At 40.7% G+C, this 14709-nt stretch overlaps 1 non-coding gene across 1 annotated transcript; it reads left to right on the top strand.

Moving 5' to 3' along the window:
• Positions 1 to 12547: 12547 nt before the first annotated feature.
• On the top strand, positions 12548 to 12654 carry LOC122663511. The gene has a single exon (XR_006333176.1). It is a non-coding gene; the product is annotated as a small nucleolar RNA R71 (small nucleolar RNA).
• Positions 12655 to 14709: the final 2055 nt, after the last annotated feature.

Consider the following 14709-nt stretch of genomic DNA (forward strand, 5'->3'; position numbering starts at 1 on the left):
TTTTTTATTTTATATGTATATATATTATTTTCTTTTCTTTTTTTTTCCCCAACCTATCTATGTTCGGATTTCCACTCTCAATATCCACCCACAAGTCCTTACATCCAAATTCATAAATACTTTATTTACATAAATGCACATATACACGCCACAGGTTCTGCTTTTAAAAAAAAATCTCCTCTTTTTTTTTGTTTTCTTTCTTTCTTGTATTGCATATATATCTTATATTATTACATAGGTATTATTATTTTTTTTTTTTTTTTGAATTACCTCTAATGCCATCATGACCAACTAAATGGTTTGAAAATGTCCAAAATGCCCATTATACCATGTGGATTTAAGCCATAATTCAAGAATTTCATCACTGCAGTCAACCATTCTCTAGATGTTTGACTGGACGATTGGGTCAAATGTCTAGTGCCATCATCCAGAGAATCGGGGACTGATTTAGACACAGTCCGAGACCCATTTTCTTCATTTCTTTTCCCCATCTTGAGAACTTTGGACCTTCCAAATTGTGCCCCAAGGGTTTTGCAGGTTACCCCCCACCATTCAAAGGCGTTACATCGACATTCCTTCATCTCTATGCATGCCCTAGGTAAGCTGGGCAGATTTCTCTCTCTTTTCCCTATCTTTCCCTTTTTCTTTTTTATAAACCCTAACTTCTCTCTTTGTTGTATTGCAGCCATGTCTACAAGCAGAAAACATAGCACAACAAGGAAGGTAGCAGCCTCCAAGCGGCCACGGTCTGATCCTTCGCCACCACCATCACCAACCGTGACATCACCCACATCTGGGAGTGATTCTTCATCCGAAAAACCTGAATTCGACCAATTCTGGTTTGCTCGATATGAGTACGAGCAAGAATGGGAGAAGTTCCAAGACAAAAGTATTGTTAATGGAAGGGTGGTGCAAGTGGAGGACTTCCAACAATTTAAGCTTTTTGAGAGATTCAATGCTTTGCGTTGGGCACCTATGCTATCTCCTACCCTTCCATGCTACCCGAATTTGGTTCGGCATTTTTATTGCGATCCTGGTCCAACAGGTGGAATGCAGGGTTTTTGGCTTCAGAGCAGGGTGAAAGGAGTAGACATGACCTTCACCCTGACTATCTTGGCTGAGATTCTACAGATACCTAACAGGGGTATTAGGTGTTTTTACAAGCCCAGGGTAAATATCTCAGATCAGTTTTCCTTGGAGACTAAAGCCTAAGTGTTCAAGGCTCTTACTAGTTCAGGGAGGGTTCCAAAGTCTGAGGGGAGCTTCAGGCCTACTACCAGGATTTTGAGTAGGTGTATCTCCTACAACATCTACCCTAAGGGAGGTAACAGAGTTAGTATCTCTATGCTCCATGCCTACATTACATATTGTCTGCTGAGGGCCGAGAAGGGAGGTTCTGAGATCAACCTACCCTACCTACTTATGCAGGTCATGCTTTACCATGCCCAAAACCCAGCTGATGGGAATCTGCCTTATGGGAGGTTCCTTAGAGTCTTTATGCACTTTGGGGTTTCCCTTATTGGGGAGTTTGAGGGAGGTGATGGGCTGAAACCTATTAGTAAGACCTCCATGAAGAAGATGAGGTTGTTGGGTGAGCCAAAGAGTGCTTCTGAGGGGGTTGACAAAGAGATGAACAAATTTGAGGAAGAGGATGTATGTGCTGAGGGTGTAGGTGGAGTGGGAGAGACTAGGGAGATGCATGGGAGAGAGGATGATCCCGTAGATCCGAGCACGCAATTTGGTGATCTTCCCGTGCATGGTCTTATAGAGGCTTCTGGTTCACAAGTACCTCCTCCAGTATCTGAGACTTATGGTTGGGAGGATATGATGGCACAGTTCAGAGGCATAAATACCCAGCTTGCCCAGATGTCGTCGAGGATGGACCGTGGTTTTACTTCCCTGGAGGGGAGAGTGGGTTCTATTGAGCAACGACTGGACTTCTGGGACTCCCATTATCAGGTTAACTAGCGACAATCTCAGCCTCCGCGGAGCGACGATCCAGGTCAGGAGTAGCCTACTAGTTCTGATGTCTCTAGTTTTAGAAGCCTATGTTTTATTTTCCGGTTATGTTTTATGCATTTCCTATTATCAGCTGTATTGTTTTTTCTTTGTTTTTTTTTCTAAGTTGTAGTTGGGTGTAGTACTTTCAACCCACTCCTGATGTAATGGCCCATGCCTAGTTTCAATCTATGAATCTCATTTTCTTTTGCATTATGTCAGTCCCTATGATGTGTTATTCATAAGTGCTTTTATGTTTACTAAATTTTCTATGTTTAATTTTTGTTAAAAGTTGTCCTATCTCCGCTGTTTGTGAATGTAGAAAGAGCTTCTCACTCTGATACCAAGCTCTGTCATGCCCCAAACCACCCCCTGGAAGGATTAGGTAGGTGACCCAAATTGCATGGTAGCAATCCGCCAAACCCCGAGGAGCCAGAAGCTGTTAATATCATTCACAAACACATACACCCATAATGATGGATAAAGACATAATTATAGAGTGCAGTGGAAACTAATATTTACATAACCATTCAAGTTTCGGTACAAACCATATTGCTACTATTACATAACAACACCAACCGGGCAGTCACTACACCTCTAACCAATAGCTCCACAAAACAACAAAAGGGGCAAACAACAGAAGCCCCACACAAGCTATACAAAAAGGGAAAAGTCAGTAGACAAGTATCCACATCAAAAGAATCCCTAGGTTAGGAGAGGTAAGCTGCCCGCCCTTCACGAGCCATCTTCAACTGTCACCGAGATCACCCGTACCAGAGGAATAGCCTCCATCCGGGTCCACACCCACACTGTCATAGTCAAAAGCACCTTCCTACTCGTAATGAGCCTCCTAGCCAACAACATGTCCACCTGTAAAATCATTTAAAGAAAAAGGCAGGTAAAAGTGCTACTATAGAGTGCAGTGAAAACTAATAAAGGGGGAAGAAACATTTTCTTTTTTGGGTCGCGATGCCATCTCATCATACATTTTTCCCAAGTGGGTCGCTATGCCATCTCATCGCACATTTTCCAAAAATTCGGCCACGATGCCATCTCATCGTACGTTTTTCAAAATTCAGTCACGATGCATCTCATCGTATGTTTTCCAAAAATTTGGTCGCGATGCCATCTCATCATACGTTTTCCAAAAAATTGGTCGTGATGCCATTTCATCATACGTTTTCCAAAAATTGATCGCGATGCCATCTCATCGCACATTTTCCAAAAATTCGATCACGATGCCATCTCATCGTATGTTTTTCAAAAAATTGGTCGCGATGCCATCTCATCATACATTTTCCCCAAATTTGGTCACGAAGCCATCTCATCGCACATTATCCAAGAAAGTTGGTCACGATGCCATCTCATCGTACATTTTCCAAAAATTCAGTCACGATGCCATCTCAACGTATGTTTTTCAAAATTTGGTTATACTGACATCTCATCATATAAATTCAAAAGTTAGTCACAATGCCATCTCATCACGCATTTTCAAAAATTCGATCACGATGTCGTCTCATCATACATCTCCAAGAGAAATTCGGTCATGATGCCTTTCCAATCGAGCGATGCTCAAACTCAAAACTTTGTTGAGCGATGCTCAAAACCAAATTTTGCTCAGCGTTTCTCAAAATCAAAAATTCATGTCGAGCGTTGCTCAAAGTGAGATTTCCTACCGAGTGTCGCTCATAAATCAAAATCCAACAGAGCGTCGCTCAAAACCATTATCCTTTTTGATCTGTTGATCACCCATTGTCATCCGATACTTGGATCACCCAATGCCATTTGATCTATTGATTACCCATTGTCATCCGATCCTTGGATCGACCATTGCCATTTGATCTATTGATCACCCATTGTTATCCGATCCTTGGATCGCCGGTTGCTATTTCATCGGTCGCTCACCCATTGTCATTCGATCCTTGGATCGCCCATTGCCATTTGATCTGTTGATCAACCATTGTTATCCGATCCTTGGATTGTCCTTTACCATTTCATCTATTGATCACCCGTTGTCATCCGATCCTTGGATCATCCATTGCCATTTGATCTATTGACCTCCCGTTGACACCCAATCCTCTAGATCGGCAGATTAAGTACCTGTTGCTATCGAACAGTTTACCGAAATAGGTTTTAGCGTTCAAAATAAAAGATTTTCATCGAATGGTTTGCCGAGATAGGTTTATCGTTCAAAACAAAAGATTTCATCGGACGGTTGGCCAAAATAGGTTTTATCGTTCCAAGTTCAAAAAAGTTTGGCCGAATGGTTTACCGAAATAGGTCTCATCATTCACCAAGAGATTTGCCAAAATAAGTTTTATCGTTCAACTCCACCACCTTTGAGCAAAGTGGTGGCAGTACATGCTCCTGGTGAAAAAACCAAGTGGTCTTTTGTCTTTGCCAAAGAGGGGCAAACTGTAGATGTTGAATTTTTTCACCCCCCCAGCGATTACGATAATCAGACACGAAAGACTGGCAATGCCCTCTAAACTCTTTTTCTGTAGAGTAATTCAGACACCCCCTGCTCCACCTCGTTTCCACCCACAGTCCTCGGCATCCTTGGTACAACCCCACACGACGCCCCCACCCGAAGCCATGGTTTAGTAGCACCGCATGCAGCCGTGGCACTACACGACAGTGCTACACCCGGCCCTGGCACCGTACTGTAGCACCGCACCCAGCCAAGTCTTCGCCCCGCGGTGCTGCGAGGCAACGTCGTGGGGGACCTAAAACATGATTTTTTGGTCCGACGTTGCTGTAGATTTCACCGTGGCGCCGCCAAATGGGATTCTTTCCTATAAATATCCCCACCCATCATTTCAACAAGTTCCAAGTTGAGGAGAAGGGGGACCCCCAAAGCTCCAATTTTCCTTTTTTCCTCTTTTTCCTAGTTTTGGGGCCCTGCCCCAGTCCAATTTTGAGCCTTCGAGCCTCGTCCCTCTATCCAGAGTCCGGGTCCCCTGGATCTACCTTCCCCAACCCATTTCTGCCCAAACCCCTGAAGTCTCCTATGGCCTAGCCACCCTATCCGATGTCCTAATGCCTAGTTTTTTAAGCTTTTCAACAATATTATTTTGTCCGAGGTCCTAGTGCCCAACACCTGTGCGCCGTTACTCTACCCAACATCTGAGAAGCCTACTTTTTTAAGCTTTCTGACGCTATTATTCTGTCCGAGGTCCTAGTACCTGATACCGGTGCACCATTACGCTGCCCGACATCCGGGTGATTACTCTCCTAAGATTTTTGACGCTATTATTATGCCCGATATCTTGACAATTACTTTCTGACGCCATTAATCTGTTCGACGAATGACAAAGCCAGTCTTTTGCCTCCACCTAAGCAGGGGGGCATGATCCATCCCACATAATTACATTGGTTTAAAGCATACATGTATTTAATTCTTTCATTGCACTTTAATTTCATAACAATTTAGACTTTTAAATCATGTTTATGTAGTGTACAATAGTTAATTTAGATTAATTTAATTAAGCAGTTTGTGCATCATTTTAGCTATACATATGGAAATAGGACATTTATAAAGGAAGAATATTTAAAAACCTGCATCTAGTAGAAAGGCCGATTTACCTGGGCCAGGTGGGTGCCTAACACCTTCCCACTCTCGTAGCTTGACCACTTACCCCGAATCTCCTACCAAGCCAAACGAAGTCCCATAGCCCTTCATAGGGCTACACCAATGGGTCCTAGGCCCTAATCCTAGGTGGCGACTCCATTTTGTTTAATTTAATTGTATGACCCCCATTCCCTGATAAATCATAACCTTCGAGAAGACGCATTCCTTCTCACTCCAGCCGAGGAGCATAGCCCCCAAACCCCATCTGAAACCAAAAGCCCAAAAGGGCACGCGGGCCGATCCCGAGAGGTAACGGATCCTTAAAGTAGGATCCAAGTAAGTTTTATAGATTTCATGATGAACAAGGCCATGATACTTACTAATGTAGGCACTCAAAAGGGAGATAGAGAGACCGATTCAATAAGGCCACCTCGAACAAGGCGAGAGCATCAGGATGATAGACAAGGAAACAATTACTGAGGAGATAAGAGGCGTTATGTTTAGCACTATGCTTGGAGAGATAACAACCCTTGAGATGGACAGAGAAGAAAGAAATACAACGCCAGCATATCAAAGGCGAGAGCAGCCCCGAGATCAATTGGCTGGAATAATCACCACCATCAGTGGGCCAGTTACGGCTGAAATCTCTTCCAATAGAAAAGCCAAAGCCCATGCCAGGATTATCAATCCTACGGGATGGACAAACAAGAATCCCAAGGCCCATCATCTATTACAACCGTGCCCAAACCTATACTAATTTAAACTTTGTGTGTAGAGTCGGTAGCTGCATACACTGGTGACTTATGGACTATAACAGTCAAGCCGACTCATAAAATCATTAACCGGGCGACATAGGAACTTGTTAAGGAAAGATTCATTGATAGGAAGATAGGGAGATTCATTGAATGCGGAGGGTTTGTTGACTACCCTCCGTGCACATGCGATTGGTGTAAAGGGAGCCGTAGGAGATACCTGAACCCTCTTTTGGATTATTGGTGGTAAGTGGCTAACCATGAATCAATTCACCTAACCATGCATATTAGATAATGGAATGTAATGCATATAAGTCATAGCATTAATGCTTGTGAGTATATATGAGTACACTGGAGAAGGTCGCGGACCAATCGGAGTTGAAAAGACTCACTTGAGTAGCTTCGAAGCTCACTTGAGTAACATAGTAAGGAATCATGTGGTGGATCTACTGACCAGTCACACAACCCACCTGGCCTTGAGTAGGGACCACACTCTAGTTACCCCACATAGGGTGGAGGTTACTATATTATTCCATCTTGGGTGATGCCTCACTAGTGGGCTCACCTGGCTTAACTTGAGGATTAAAGTAGTTTGGGAGTGTAGGTTACTCACCTCCATCCAAACAGGCCTTAGTCAAGGCTGGGCTTATAAATAGCAGTAAGTTTCTTCACTCCCTCACTTTAGAAACTCAACAAGAAAGGAAAGAAAAACTGTGGGAGGAGAGGAGAAGAAGAAAGAAGGAGAAGGAAGAGAAGAATGGGGCTTACCTAGCCTTGGCTCTTGCATTCTTTGGTGAGGGCATACCATTCTCTTCCTCCTTTCCCTTTCCATTTAAGTTTGGGTTTGGGGATTTTGTTGGGATTTGGGGAACTACCTTGTTTGAGTTAAAACAAAACCGCAAGCGTACGGGTCAATTGTAGCTACAAGTCGAACACGAGGAGATAAATGCCACTCTATTTAACTAACTTAAAAATAATGCAAAGTGAACCAAAATTAATTAAAGCACTAAATTAAACTAATGGCAATTAAACTAACTGATCCCAACTCATAAGCCTCTAATAAAATTAAGGGATTAAATTGGCGTCCTAACAGATGAGCACCTAACCTATCAAACTAACGCGAATTGGAACGAATTGGAAGGAATAAAAATAAAATGCAGCCACACTTCACACCCACATAAACAAAATAACCACATAAAAAGAAAAAAAATAAAAGAAATAGAGGGAGAAGAAGAAGAAGAGAGAGAGAATGAGATAGAGGAGAGGGAGAATGAGGTTAAGGGTTTAGAGAATGAGGTACCTTGATGTGCTTGAACCAGATTGAGCTTGCCTGCATGAATACTTGAATAAACTTACCATGGCTTTCTCTTCTAAATCTCTAAGTCTTGTCATCAACATAGGAACTTAGACTAGGAAGCTTTAAACTAAAACTATTACAACCATATTAAAGACATTTAAGCAAAACCTATTACAACCATCAAACTAGACTTATGAAATCAAAACTAAGAACTCGAAAGAACTAATCTTATGAAATCAAAGCTAAGAACTAGAAAGAACTAATCTTATGAAATCAAAACTAAAAACTACTAGAAAGCCAAAAATCACAATTTAGAAGGAAAAGCAGAGAAGAAATTTCACTAAGTGAATGAACAATCTTACAAAGGAGAGGGTAGGGGTATTTATAAGGGGAAGAGAGGAGAAGAGAGAAGAGGGAAGTGTAGAAGAAATATTACCTAAGAAAAGAGAATATTCTCTTCTCCTTCCTCTTTTACAATGCCTTGAATCCTAAGAAAAAGAAAAAAATAGAAAGAAGAAAATACAAAAAATCCTAGCTACATAAACCTTCTATTTCTAGAAAAGTAAATTTCTAATTCTAACTTGGGCTTCCTTTTCTTCGTAGGTATCTTCTCCAAACATGCCCTTGAAAAGTTGGAGGAGAGAGAGAGAGAGTGATGACTAGGATTTCCACTCAACAAATGATAAAATCCCCAATGTGTCCTCTAAAAATCGTGGGACATTGGATGCAGCCCAATAAAAATCGTGGACACCTTGTGGGCCTTCAAAATTATGGAATCTAGTGGCAGTGTGGGTCCCTCCATATGGGTAGCAGTCCTTCTCTCTCTTCAAGAATGCAAAATTATCGAAATGGCCCTGTACTTGCAGTAGATCTCCACCATTGCTTAGAAATATCTCTTATAATGTCAAAAATGTCCTTGGGCAGTGGTAGAATGACTATGGGCTTGCACTACAGCTCCTTTCTAACCCATTATCCTTTCTTGGGTTGAAAAGAATAATCAACTGTACGGTGGCCTAAACGGATGCGTACTTGCGTTCCATCTTGCTCCAAATTTGGTCCTCTTTACAGCCATGGAAAGAAAAATGATAACTACGTGTAAATTGAGACATGTAGCTCTTGATAATCTAGAATAGCCCAAAACCTGAAAAGCATAAGAAAGGACCAAAGTAACTCTGTCCAATGTGGTAAAATGTATGTTATATGCCCTAAGATTTCACACATAAATGTGCTCATCAGATTCCCCCACACTTGAACGTTTCTTGTCCTCAAGTAAAGCAAAATAAAAACTAACCTAAAATGCAAAAATCCTAACTCACTTTCGTAGGAATCACGGTTGCACTTAGCATGTGCAACAAGCCTTTGAACCCCTAGTGGACGAGTTGTGTCTCGTGGGTGTTTACAGTGAATATATACCCAAAATTCAATAAATCAAAAAGAATGATGTAAATTTTTTCTCATGGCATAAGTAAGATAGTGCACACAATCTCAAAGAAATACTCAACTAAAGATTAAGGAGTCAAAGATTTCCCCACACTTGAATTTTATTACCCCACATCAATTCAAGCAACTAGCATATATCAAGATTAAGGGATCTCCTCTTATCTTCTGAATACTACTCACCTTCAAGTAAACCACTCATAGCATCGATGGAACCAAAGACTTAGGCATTGAGTATTTTTTACCATACTTTCTTTTCAGGTTTTAAGGCAAAAGCTTTTTTCTTTTTTTTTTCTTTCTCAACCATAAACTCTATTTCTACTCCACTACTAATCCTTGAATGACATGGTGGAGGATACACCAGACACCCAAATACTTGGTAGCTTCGCTTTTTGCATATATCCATAAGACATTGAGACATTGATGCAAGAGTTTTTTTTTTTTTTTTGAGTTTCCTTCCAAGGAATTTTGATCAAATCACCCTGCTTCATGAGGCATAGTGCCCTGTCTAGTCCCAAGGAATTTCACTTTTCTTTCTTGTTCCTTTCTTCTTTTTTTTTCTTTTTCTTTTTCATTCACTTTCATGCTTTGCCTTGTCACAGACAAATTGGTCTCAACTACTAGCCAAAAGATCAAGGGGTCCATAAAATACATAGAGAAATCTAGCCATCAAATGAAATAACGCTCATATTTTCCAACTCAATCCCTCTCACCGGATACAAACCAACTACCGTCCTTGAAAAGGGATTTTTTTATTATTTCGCATGCTAGGGCACCTAATTCCCTCTTTCTCTCGCTTTATAATCAAAGGGACGTATGCACAAAACCAAACTATCACCACAATCAAAATTCAGCAATTAACCCCCCCACACTTAATTCATGCAATGTCCTCAATGCATGCAGAAAAAAAAGAATAAGGACAAGGGATGAGATGAGGGGGCTTACCAGATATAATCAATAAAGAGGATCATGAAGAGTCATGACCTCTACAAGAAGTACTAGGGTAAGCAACAGAAACCTCAATCCATGGCCGGTAAATGTAGAAAGAGCTTCAGAACCAGAAAATACTTGACCACAAATTTTAGTAAAGTGAGACAGAAGATGGAAGTTAAGCACAACATGAAAATCTGCCCATATGGGACAGTGGAAAATGAAGGCAGTGAACAATAATCCAGGTAGACAAATCCTCACATTCCCTCCCATGGTCAATATAAAATGCATGTCATTATCGTAAAAACCAACCAAGAATGGATCGTAGTAAACATCAAAAGGATCATGAATATTAGTAGCCTCATCAAGATAATCATAAAAAAATGGGAGGTTTACTCAAATCAATCCTAGCATTAAAACTATCTGCTCTTTGCATAACTTGGGTTGCCAAATAAGGATCACGATCATTTGCTTCAAAAGCATCATGACTAACATTGTCCTCCTCAATAAAATCATCAAACCTAGGAGGTTTGAACCAATCAACATACGGGGCAATAATAGGGGAATCAAATATGAAGGGTTGAGGAATGGAGGTGGATAGGGGTTTAAGGGGCTCAAATGGTGGTTGGATGCTCCAGACCTCAGATAAGGTGGTATCATCAATACCTTCCAATTCCTCTGTACAGCCCTGAAGTCCCGAATCAAAATAAAAAAAAAGAGTCTCATCATCTGGGAATTCCTAAAGCACATGTACCTCTTCATCCATATCAGGCAACCTGCCCAACCTGAACACATTAAAATTCACAGAGGAATTGCCAAAAGAGAGCTTCATAAGACCATTCTTGCAATTGATTAAAGCATTACTGGTAGCAAAGAAAGGTCTACCCAGAATAATAGGGATTTGATCCTTGAAGTTGGCAGTAGGTTGGGTATCTAAAACAATAAAATCCACAGAAAAAATAAATTCCCCAACCTTCAACAAGACATCCTCAATCATTCCCTTAGGAACTTTAACCGACCGATCTGCAAGCTGAAGAGTGATTTTGGTGGATTTCAGCTCTCTCAATCTCAATTGTTGGTAGACATGGTAAGGTAATAGGTTCACACTTGCACCAAGGTCCAATAAGGCATGATCAATGGTGGTGGTGCCTATAGTGCAAGAGATGGTGGGGCTTCCAGGATCCTTATGCTTGGCTGCTACTAGCTGTGAGATGAGAGAACTAATGTTAGCAGCCAAGAATGCCTTTTTGGGCACATTGGTGGTCCGCTTTTGGGTGCATAAGTCTTTGAGGACTTTAGCATAAGCGGGGACCTGAGCTATGACATCCAGTAAAGGAATATTCACCTGAACCTGTTTAAAAATATCCAAGATTTTCTCCACCGAAGGAGACTTCTTGCTAACTAACCTATTTGACAAAGGGGCAGGTGGGGTATAAATTCTTTCAGGGTTGGTCTTTTTAACTTTCTCAATAGAATCATCTTTGGTTTCCTCAACCAAATCATCTAGAATTTCTTCAGGTTCATCAGATGAACCTGGAATAGTAGGCACTACAATGGCCTCTTCAGAAGGGGAAGAGTCAACAGGAGTATGAGATGGTAAAGACTGAGGTGTACTAGCCTATTGATACTCACAGCCACTCCTTAAAGCATATACAGCATTAACCTAGCTGGAGGGCCCTTGAAGCTGTTGGCCTTGTACAGCATTGAGTGGAGGAGCTTGGGTACCTTGCTGAATATGAACTTGATGCCTAGGATTTGGCTTAGGTTGGCTAGGTAGCTTCCCTATTTTCCTCTCATGTATGATGGTGGCAAGCTGGGTGAGCTGTCTCTCTATATTGTTTTGACCTGTCATGAGAAGGGCTATCTTGTTTTCCATCTCACTCATTCTTGTTGCCACTCCTGTATTGATAAACCCTGGGGATGGCTGATAAGGAGCAAAGAGAGGTGGCCTAGCAGAATTAATAGAAGGTCCTAAATGAGGACGAGGGGGGAAGGGGTTAGGAGACATTCCTTGGCTTTGTGGTGCATAGTTGGGCTTTTAGACACCAAGCTAGCCTTGATGGTTAAAGTTGGATGGGCCTGCTTGGTTCCCTATTCCAGGAAAAATTGGGGTGATTTCTCCATCCTGGATTGTAAGTATTGCTATATGGATTGTTTTGGTAAAGAGCACTTACATTCTCGGTGTTGAAATTACCCACAAAGGTGTTGGGGCATTCCTCCATAAGATGTCCAGGGGTATGGCATCAACTGCATATTGACCCATGGTTGACCTGGTTAACCGGTATAGGCTCTTTAAGAACTATGGACTCCAACCTTTTTATGAGGCTGTCAAGTTTGGCCTCTTTTGCTATCATACCCTCAATAAGATACCCTTTAGTGGTTCTTTCAACCTCTTGGGAAGATTCCCACTCCCTAGTCTTATCAGCCAAGCTGGTTAAGAATATTCATGCATCATTCTCCTCAGAAAAAGAAGTAAAGCCTGTTGGACACACGGACTCTACAAGTTGCTTGGTCTGATAATCAATACCCTCATAAATAATTTGGCATAACTGCCACAAGTCGAAACCATGGTGAGGGCATTCTAAGAGGAGGTCCTTAAATCTTTCCATGAATTTAGAAAATGACTCATGTGGTTTCTGCCTGAACTGGAGTATGTTACTCTTGAGTTTGTTAGTCTTGTAAAGAGGGAAAAAATTTCTCAAGAAGACAATGGTAAACTGATCCCATGTGGTAATGGAATTAGTAGGCAGTCCATAGACCCACTTCTTGGCCTGGTCTTTCAGGGCAAAGGGTATAAACCTAAGCCTAACTGCATCATCAATCAAATTCTAGACCTTAATTAGAACACAGACCTCCTCAAATTCCCTAAGGAAGAGATATGCATCATCATTAGCCATCCCATGGAAATGGGGTAGCATGCTGATGAAGTTGGTCTTGAGTTCATAGTTATTCCCTGTAACAACAGGCAGACTGATGCATAAGGGTTGTGCAGCCCTGATAGGGTAGAACCTATCCTTAAGAGTCTTGGGTTGTTGGTCACCCATGGTCAAAGGTGGGGTCAAAGGTGGTAGAGAATGTGGTCTTCTAATAAAACGATTACTTGAATCACGAGTCCACACCTTAGCCACCTAAACAGATATGAGGTCTCCTTTAGAAAAAAAAATTAAAGAAAAATAAAAGACTAAAAAAAAATACTAAAAACAAGAGGGAGCCCAAGGTAAAGAGTGCATCTATCCCTCAAAAATTGAAACAATGGTTCAAAAGCTGTAAGGATGACATATAGGTTGACAGTAAGGGAACCCGTATAGTCTTCTATAGCCACCTACGGGCGACTCCAATGTTGATTCTGATGTAGAGTGGAGGTCTACTATACGTTTATGTTTCCAATGCTCTCACTATGTCGCTTTCCTGTTATCAAGAGTGGTCACCTCCAAAGATAAGTCACATGTCAATCCACCCAACCAAGTCAAGATGTAGCATCATAAGTAACTTAATCCTATAAGGAACACCAAAAGATGGAGGGTTGTCGGGCTGAAGCATATGAAGGACTTTAGATTGGGTACACACTATTTAAAACAGAAGAGAAACAAGAAGAGGTTTTCAAAAACTGATTTTTTTTTTTTTTTGGAAAAAGAAGAGAAAATAATATACTAAAACACTTCGAACTACTTAAAAATCAGAAAAATAAAATGGACAATAATCTCCCTGGCAACGGTGCCAAAAACTTGTTTGAGTTAAAATAAAACCGTAAGGGTACGGATCAATCGTAGCTACGGGTCGAACATGAGGAGATATACGCCACTCTATTTAACTAACTTAAAAGTAATGCAAAGTGAATCAAAAGTAATTAAAGCACTAAATTAAACTAATGGCAATTAAACTAATGGATCCTAACTCATAAGCCTCTAAAAAAATTAAGGGATTAAATTGGTGTCCTAACACATGAGCACCTAATCTATCAAACTAACGCGAATTGGAACGAATTGGAAGAAATAAAAATAAAATGCAGCCACACTTCACACCCACATAAACAAAATAACCACATAAAAGGAAAAAGAAATAGAGGGAGAAGAAGAAGAAGAGAGAGAGAATGAGATAGAAGAAGAGAGAATGAGATAGAGGAGAGGGAGAATGAGGTTAAGGGTTTAGAGAATGAGGTACCTTGATGTGCTTGAACCAGATTGAACTTGCTTGCATGAATACTTGAATAAACTTACCATGGCTTCCTCTTCTAAATCTCCAAGTCTTGTCATCAACATAGGAACTTAGACTAGGAAGCTTTAAACTAAAACTATTACAACCATATTGAAGACATTTAAGCAAAACCTATTACAACCATCAAACTAGACTTATGAAATCAAAACTAAGAACTTGAAAGACCTAATCTTATGAAATCAAAACTAAAAACTAGAAAGAACTAATCTTATGAAATTAAAACTAAAAACTAGAAAGCCAAAAATCACAATTTAGAAGGAAAAGAAGAGAAGAAATTTCACTAAGTGAATGAACAATCTTACAAAGGAGAGGATAGGGGTATTTATAGGGGGAAGAGAGGAGAAGAGAGAAGAGGGAAGTGTAGGAGAAATATTCCCTAAGAAAAGAGAATATTCTCTTCTCCTTCTTCTTTTACAATGCCTTGAATCCTAAGAAAAAGAAAAAAATAGAAAGAAGAAAATATAAAAAATCCTAGCTACATAAACCTTCTATTTCTAGAAAAGTAAATT

This window comes from Telopea speciosissima, chromosome 5, assembly GCF_018873765.1.
Source record: "Telopea speciosissima isolate NSW1024214 ecotype Mountain lineage chromosome 5, Tspe_v1, whole genome shotgun sequence".
Taxonomy (NCBI): domain Eukaryota; kingdom Viridiplantae; phylum Streptophyta; class Magnoliopsida; order Proteales; family Proteaceae; genus Telopea; species Telopea speciosissima.